General features: G+C 39.6%; 1 long non-coding RNA gene across 1 annotated transcript; it reads right to left on the minus strand.

Annotated features, from left to right (window-relative positions):
• Positions 1–208: 208 nt before the first annotated feature.
• Positions 209–7,459, minus strand: LOC115301672. Its single transcript, XR_003913236.1, has 3 exons — positions 7,419–7,459; positions 1,109–1,257; positions 209–285 (listed from the first exon to the last, which is right to left on the minus strand). It is a non-coding gene; the product is annotated as an uncharacterized LOC115301672 (long non-coding RNA).
• Positions 7,460–8,009: the final 550 nt, after the last annotated feature.

Below are 8,009 nucleotides of genomic sequence, written 5' to 3' on the forward strand. Positions count from 1 at the left end.
CTCCTGCCTTTAAAAGTATCTTTTGGCATATTTTATTCATCCTGCCTTTCATTTTTTTTAAGAGATCTTGCCTGAGAGTGTAGAACAAATAGGACTTTGTGAAGATCATCTTCTATGTTCTGAGACTGTTACAAAGTGTCCTATTCTGCCAGGCCCTATGACTCACCAGTAATTCCAGTGCTCACAAATGACAGAAGACAACTCTGACACAGGACCTAATCCAGGTCTTCAAGCACACACTTCTTCGTTCTACAGAGGAATGGAACTCAGACACTTTGTTTATACCTGTCATATGGATGTGAATACACATATAAAAATGCATGTCCTGAGATACATATTCACACATGTGCATGAGCACACACATACACATACACTTGCACGTGTGCACACACGTGTGCACACACACAGACACACATTCACCACTCATGCACATGGATTAAAGATGCCTCAAGAATGGATTTAGAATAGATTCTAGAATTTCCTTGAAGTAAAGGAATTATTTAAGAGAGGTAGGATCTAGGGGTGCCTGGGTGTCTCTCAAAAACAAACAAGCATTAAAAAAAAAGTAAGGTAGGTTCTAATCTTGACTAGGACAGTTCAGATATGTTTTAACTAATGCAATGCAGTGAATAAATCCTAAAGGTTCCACTGAACTCTATGATTCTATGCTGTATCTGAGATTTAAATATCAGCCAATTCAGGTTGCCAGATAAAATACACGACTCCCAGCTAAATGTGAAATATTTGGGATATACTTAAGCTAAAACACTACTTGTCATTCATGTGAAACTCATAAGTAGCAGGTATGCTACACTTTAATTGCCAAATCTGGCAGGCAGTCTTATAGTCAATGAAAACAGCAAGAAAACTCTTAACATGAGCCCAAATTCACCTTTATCCTCATCATCCTGAGTTTTTACCTGAATTGGCTATAATGGGCTCAAACACAGCTTCCCTCAAGATGGGACAGTACAGAGAAACCCAAGTAAAAAGCAAGACCCGTAGCACTCAGGGACCACATGGCCACAATGTTGCGGCTGTCACCACAGCAGAGGGCTGAGCTCATGTTATTCAACAAGCCAACCTGTGAGGGGTATGGAGATGTTACCTGCTCAGTGCCCTCTGTTCCTCCATAGCCTGTAGGCCTTGACACACCTCCAGGAACTCCATGTAGTGAATTGCTCACAGCAGGAGCCCCCACATCTAAATCCCCAATCTCTCCTCCTCACTTGTTTTCTTCTCAGTGAAGATTCGTCACTGAAAAATATAAGGGCTAATCTTAGAGTATTTGTATATATCCTCTTGAATATTATTATTTAAATTCACCCACATTGGTAGTAATTGTGAGAGAGATAGCCATTATCCAGCATTTACAGCTGAAGAAACTAAGGTTGCGTCATAAATATATACCATGCTTTCTAGGACTCCATGGGAAAGACACAGAAGCTATGACCCCTTGTTCACTGGAGATGTGATCTCGCAGGAGTTTAGAACATTTAAATATTATATGCATTTGTAGGTACCCACACAATAGACCAAATGCAATTGTAAAATTCAGTTTGACCCATGAGCTCTTTGGACAGACAGAAATAGCTCTTGCCCTCTTTTGATTTATCTGGGACATCTAAATGAATACTGTGGCTAGAAACAAATGAAAGCAATAGTAAGCTGAAATGTGATTTCTCAAACAAAAATTCTTCTCTCCATATTTCCCCCCTACTCTGTTAGGAATCACAGATGATGACATTTTTCCTCTTTTGCAATGTGTGTACACAACTACAAGGTTTAAAAACTTGGCATGCTCAGGTGAATCCTGGCTTTAGGGAATACATTCACAGAAATTATTCTACAATTGTCATTTTTGCTTTGGTTTCTTGTTATGTTCTCATGAACAATATCTTAAAACTTGTGGGTATCATTGGCTATGGAGCAGACTTCAAATCCTACAAAGAGAGAGAGAGAGAGAGAGAGAGAGAGAGAGAGCAAGAGAGAGAGAGAGTGAGAGAGAGAGAATCTCAAGTTGGCTCCACACTGTCAGTGCAGAACCAGACATGGGGCTTGATCCCTCAACTGTTAGATTATGACCTGAGCCAAAATCGACAGTTGGACACAACCCACTGAGCCATCTAGGCAGCCTGCCTACTCTAGACATTTAATATAAATGGAATTAAAAAATGTGATCCATCATGACTGGTGAATTCATTATGTTCAGTATATTTCAATATGTTCCTCATTTGTGGTTAATGCTCTGAAGTTCAGCATATTGTAGCATGTATAAGTATTTCATTTATTTCTAAAGCTGAGTAATATTCCATTGTATAGATACAATGGATCTTTTTTTTTTATTCTTCCATTATTTCATGTACATTCAGACTGTTTCCACATTTAGGACACAGTCCTGAATATTTGTATACATTTTTTTATGTGGAGAGATGTATTCAAATCTTAGTCAAATACCTAGAAGTGGAATTTCTGGGTCATGTGGAAACTCTGTTTATCATTTTGAGAAATTGCCAAAATGTTTTCTAAAGCAGCTAAACATTTTCTCTAGCAATGTATGAGAATTCTCATTACTTCTTAACATTGATGGGAAAATATGTATAAGTATGTTTGTTAAAATATTAATGGCAAAGCTAAACAAATTAGAAACAGGATAAATGAGTTTCAAATCATAGTTTAAGGTGAAAAGAATAATCTAACAAAGATTTTAAAGAAGAAAATAAGGTACCTGGGCTCAGGTCATGATCTCATGGTTCATGAGTTTAGGCTCCACATCAGGCTCTGTGCTGACAGCTCAGAGCCTGGAACCTGCTTCAGATTCTGCGTGTGTGTGTGTGCATGTGTGTGTGCACGCGCACGCACGTGTGTGCCCCTCCCCTGCTTGCTCTCTTTCTCTCTTTCCCTCAAAACTAAATAAACATTTAAAAGATAATAATAACTAAATAAATAAAATAAAAAGAAATGATATAAGGGATGCCCACCTGGCTCAACATGTGACTCTTGACCTTAGGGTTGTGAGTTTGAGTCCCATGTTGGGTGTAAAGAGTACTTAAAAATAAAATCCTTTTTTTTTCACACATGCAAAAGCAAAGAGCTTTATTATGGGTTTAGGCTCGCCAGGGCTTAAACTCGGGCTCACAGATTTTACCAGTGTGGTGGATCCATGCTGAGAGCCCCCGAACAAAGGCGGGGTAGGGCTTTTATGAGTTTGGGAAGGGGGAGTTACAGGAAATTGTGAAACAGGTATAGTGATCCAATCATTATTACACAATATTATTGACAGCAGGTTTATCCAATTACAATATTTAGAGTGTTAACCAATTAGAGTAGACCCAGGACCCTCACATAGGGTGTAACTAGCCTTAAGCAATACGTGACTACCTATAGCTTTTATTTCTAGGCCTGCCCTTAGGAATGTTAAGGGTATTACAAGGGTGGTCCCTCTTGCCTTGGGCAATGTGTGCCCTTCTATTGTCTCAAACCTATGTCCTTACATTCCCCCCTCTGTCTTGTAACTGACCCAATCCTGGGTCAGCTATGTTACCATTGTTCTGGTTTAAGGCTACATGCTCTTAAGACCATTAACAGAATAGCATTTACCTGCTCTTTGACAAATGCTATGATCTTATTTATGATACAAGAGCCAACTGTTAAAAGTATATCAATTTTGGTTTTGGCTCCTTGTTCTTCTCCTCTCTTGTGGTGGCCGTGAACCACAGCTAGACTATTCTGTACAATTCCTGAGCTATTGGCATAGAAGTAACATTGTTCCCCTAAAGCCTAGCATAGTCCTCTTTGGTATAAAGGGCAAAGGGAAGGAGAGTTTAGCCAATTTCCGCCAGTCTCCATGGTTAATTTGGTAAGGGTCTCTTTTAGGATTTCTAATATCGGGTGCTCTCTGGTTTACAAAAGTAAGAATGACAGCCAATTTCTTCAGGATCCTTGGGTGTATAAGTGCAATAAACCTTTATGATTCTTTCTACATTACTAACCTTAGCCAAATTGGTGGGCCATCTAGTGGCCACCTGAGGACCCCCCATTAGAGTCTGGCGGTAGAGGCATAGGCTCCCCTTACCTTCTGCTGTGTTGAAATCCCATGCCCAGATCAGAGGCAATTAATGTCAACAGAACAGCCTATCAGGAACTTTTGCTGTTTCCCCAGCTTTCTGGGGCAATATTTGCCAGTCCAATGGCAAAGAGACAGGACAGTTTATTTTACTGGACCGATGATTCCTCAGGCTTCTGCAGTGCTAAACCAGCCAGCTTCCAGGGTGTGGCTGGAGCAGGGCTGAAGATCTCTGGAGTCAGAGTCTTTTTGAGGATCAGTTCAAGCTGATCGACTGGATCTGGATCACTTCACCAGGTTGAGGGTTTTTCTGAGTTGGTCCGCTTAACTCCAGAGAGATACCTAAAACTTTAATAGGGGCTGACACCCATTTTTAAATATCATCCTCACAGACTAACAAGCCTGAGTGAGATTCATTAACAAATATTTAAAGACACTCAGAACTAGAATTACATTTACAGTAGTGCATTGTTGAAACATAGTTTTTCTCTCTAAAAAAACCTCCATTATCAGAGATAGCCAAATCGAGACTAATGCATTGGTGGAACGAGTCCAGTCTTAACAACCCTGGCCTAATTATTTACATAAGCTCAGCAAGAATAAAGATTGTTTATGAGGACTTTATAAGGCTTGCTTTGCTGGGTCCTTATATAAGGAATCTCCAGGTTGAACTTTTAGTAGCCTCTCTGGGCCAGAAGCCAAGCCAAACCAGCACTTTCCATCAGACAGGCCTGCAATACCTGTTAAATTGGGTAAACTCCTCTTCCCGAGGCTCCCAACACATGCTGAAGTTCCTGCCCCCGCCAGGAAGTGACCTTCTTTACTCACCTGGCAAGGCTGCTGGGAACTCTGTGAGCAAGGTATTCAGCCAACATTTCCATGAGGCTTTATGGCTCCATGTTCCATAAAGTCAACCTTAGTTCCTTAAAGCTGTCAGGTCATCTCTGAGCCTATGCATGACTCTCAAATAGGACATTCCAGTCAAAGCTTTGGTAAAATAACCAGTATTTCCAATGGTGTCCTACTATAAAATGAACAGATTCTTATTGAACTTATGCAAACAATTGTAATGACCATGAAAGAATACTCACTGAGTTTTTGAATTTCAGATGGTTTAAGTAGAGAGAAAAGATAAATGCTCTAGACAAATACTTTATGACATTTCTGTATATCATAGATATCTTAAGAGAAAGTTTCTTAATCTGGATAAGCAAACATTAAAGGACCAACAATATATCCAACAAGTTACAAAACTATAATTTTTATCAGTTCACTTAATCCTATGTTTCTAATTCTTGTTCAGCTTGAATGCAGCTTCTAGCTCTAGAAATTTCTACCCATTTTAGTACTAACCTAAAAGATGTCAAATACTGTGTTTGTCCCAAAACTCCTCTTTACAACTTCCCTTGAAGAAGAAACACGTTCTGTGACAGAATCTAAAGATCTGAGGAGTTCATTATGATGCACTTTAACAAAGAAATTTAGTGGCACTTAACATTTTGATTACTAAAGGTGTTAAGTAATGATCTTGTACCCAAACATTAAAACTTTAAGGGCTGCACATATATTTGAGCAGTTGCAGCATTTACCCATACAATATAACCTATACAACAGGGCTTTTTAAGTAACTTGGCATCCTGAATGAAAGGGCCTCATTGGTCAAAAGACTTCTCTACCATTTGAATACTGGGAAATTAGTTAAAAACCTTAGGAAGTTACAACGCACATCCTAAATAGAATTACAAATTGTTACAAATCTGAAAACTCTTATTTATTTAACCAAAGGAGCAATAAAAGATCTTCTTTGCCTTTGGAATCCTTTAGCCAAACCTAACTTTTTTAACCTCAGAGAAGTTTTAACTAAGCAATCAAAGACCTGATAAAGATAGGACCTAAAGCTTTTGTCTTCTTAACAAAAGAGAAACCCTTCATTTACATAGTCTTAACAAGAGCAGACCAAAGGTCCGGAAAAACTTGTCTTTTGAAAGAGAGAAAAGCAGAATTTCAACCTTATACCAATATCCCTTTAATATTCTATTTATCTCAACCTCACACATAAAATTTCTTTAATGATTTTCTTACAGGAACCTTCTGTAACTTTCCTTTGCCTTTAAACTTTTTCTCAAAGCCGTTTCTCTATAAACAACCAGTCTCATTTAAGACAAAATTACTTTCTTTTACCCTTAACAAAAATGTACTTTTATTTCTTATATTTTCCTTACATATGCCCAACTTCCTGCATATAGGGTTGCTTTTTTTTTTCTTCCCTCAGTCTAAATTACATTTAGCAGAATTTTAACTTTGAGAAAACTTAGTCTCCAATTGAGGACTTAGTAACCAAAACTTTTCTGAGATTTTAAACTTATGAATCAATTAAGTACAAAGCAGCTTTTTAACAGTTTTAAATATCCCCAGTTGTTTTGCCACAAGTCAAAAGCACAAGCATTTACAGACCTTATCCTCTACCATTATGCCAATTACTAGTTGTGGCTTTTAGTTTTTATCTAATTAGACAGCCAATGAATTTAATCTCAATTTATCAAAGTAAAACCTTAACAATTGCCCATGAAAACTGAGACAGACCAAATTAACTATTATTTAACAGGAACTTATTTGTACTATAGCAAACCAACAGACTTAGATTCATTTAAACACTGAATGAGCCATGTGAGACACTTCGTTCCCCAGTTAATTTTAACCTGGAAATTTGATGCAAAAATCTGATTTCCATGGTCTTTTGTTTCTTCCCACCTAACGCAGAGGAAGAGCCTGTGGCCTCCGGCAATTTATGCAGATTGGTCTCTTTGCACCCAGGTGGTATAGAAGAAAGGGGGAAGGGAGAGCAAGAGGGGCAGAGGGGGAGAGTTTTCAGTTTTAAATTTTTAGCTGTTAAGCTGGGAAATGAATGAGGGAGAAGCCCTCACTCTACAAGGCAGAGGAACACAGAGAGTCAGTGTCCCCTTCAATATGATTTTATCTCAGACCAATAAGTTCTCCTTCTCTGCACAGTCCCGTGGGCTTTTGGGGATCTTAAGGATGCCCACCCGTGGAGCCACAGACTTGAACTCGGCAGGCAAGCCAGACCGAGCAGCACATTCTCTCTCACACACACACCAGAGGCTATTATATTTCCTCCCATAGACTTTCCACAGACAAGACCAAAAACAATGACAATAACAACTGGACAAACAAGTACAGAAGTGGCCACAAAACAGAGATTTACAGATTTACTAAAGGGCCCACCGACGTCTCGATGTGGCCCTGGGACAGGAAGTCAGGATTCCAGGCTTCCACTTAATACCCCAGACAAAAGCACATGTGCATTTAAAATTCAGATGATAAACTAGCTTACCTCCGGAGGTTCTAACAGGTGACTCTCGCAGATTACTGGCGCCATTTTCAGGGTGGCAGAAAAAACAAGAGTGCCTCCCCAGCTCCCAAAACCTAGCTGTCCTTGGGAGTGCCTTTTGCTCTTAGCCTCTGAGGCTGGGAGAAGACAATGAGGCAAATCACACCCAAGTAGGTGCAAAAACAAAGAGAGAGAGGGGAAGCCAGAAATGTTACTGAAGAGCTCCAATACTTTTGGTTTCTCAGGAGGCAGTAATTTTCTTGGCCGCTAAGATCCTAGGAGAAAGAAAAGATTTTAACCAGGGTGGAAGGTTTCATCTTCTGGCCATTCAACGTTGAAGGTCGGCCATTTGTTCCTGCAAAAAAAGATCTAGGGGTTTGAAGCAGACTGTCCCATGTCCTCGTCAGTCAGTCACAATCAAAATTACACTTAGATGTACAGCGAACAGATAATTACACTTCGCCTTCATCCTGTCCCGTTGAGGACTCACACTTTGCCTCCCTCCCTCGGAGGACTTAGACAAACAGTTGCACAGCAAACAGATGCGTAGAGAGGTATACACAAGAGTCTCCAACAGAAACGAAACCCTGCTGC

This window comes from Suricata suricatta, chromosome 9 (assembly GCF_006229205.1).
Source record: "Suricata suricatta isolate VVHF042 chromosome 9, meerkat_22Aug2017_6uvM2_HiC, whole genome shotgun sequence".
In the NCBI taxonomy this organism is placed as follows: Eukaryota; Metazoa; Chordata; class Mammalia; order Carnivora; family Herpestidae; genus Suricata; species Suricata suricatta.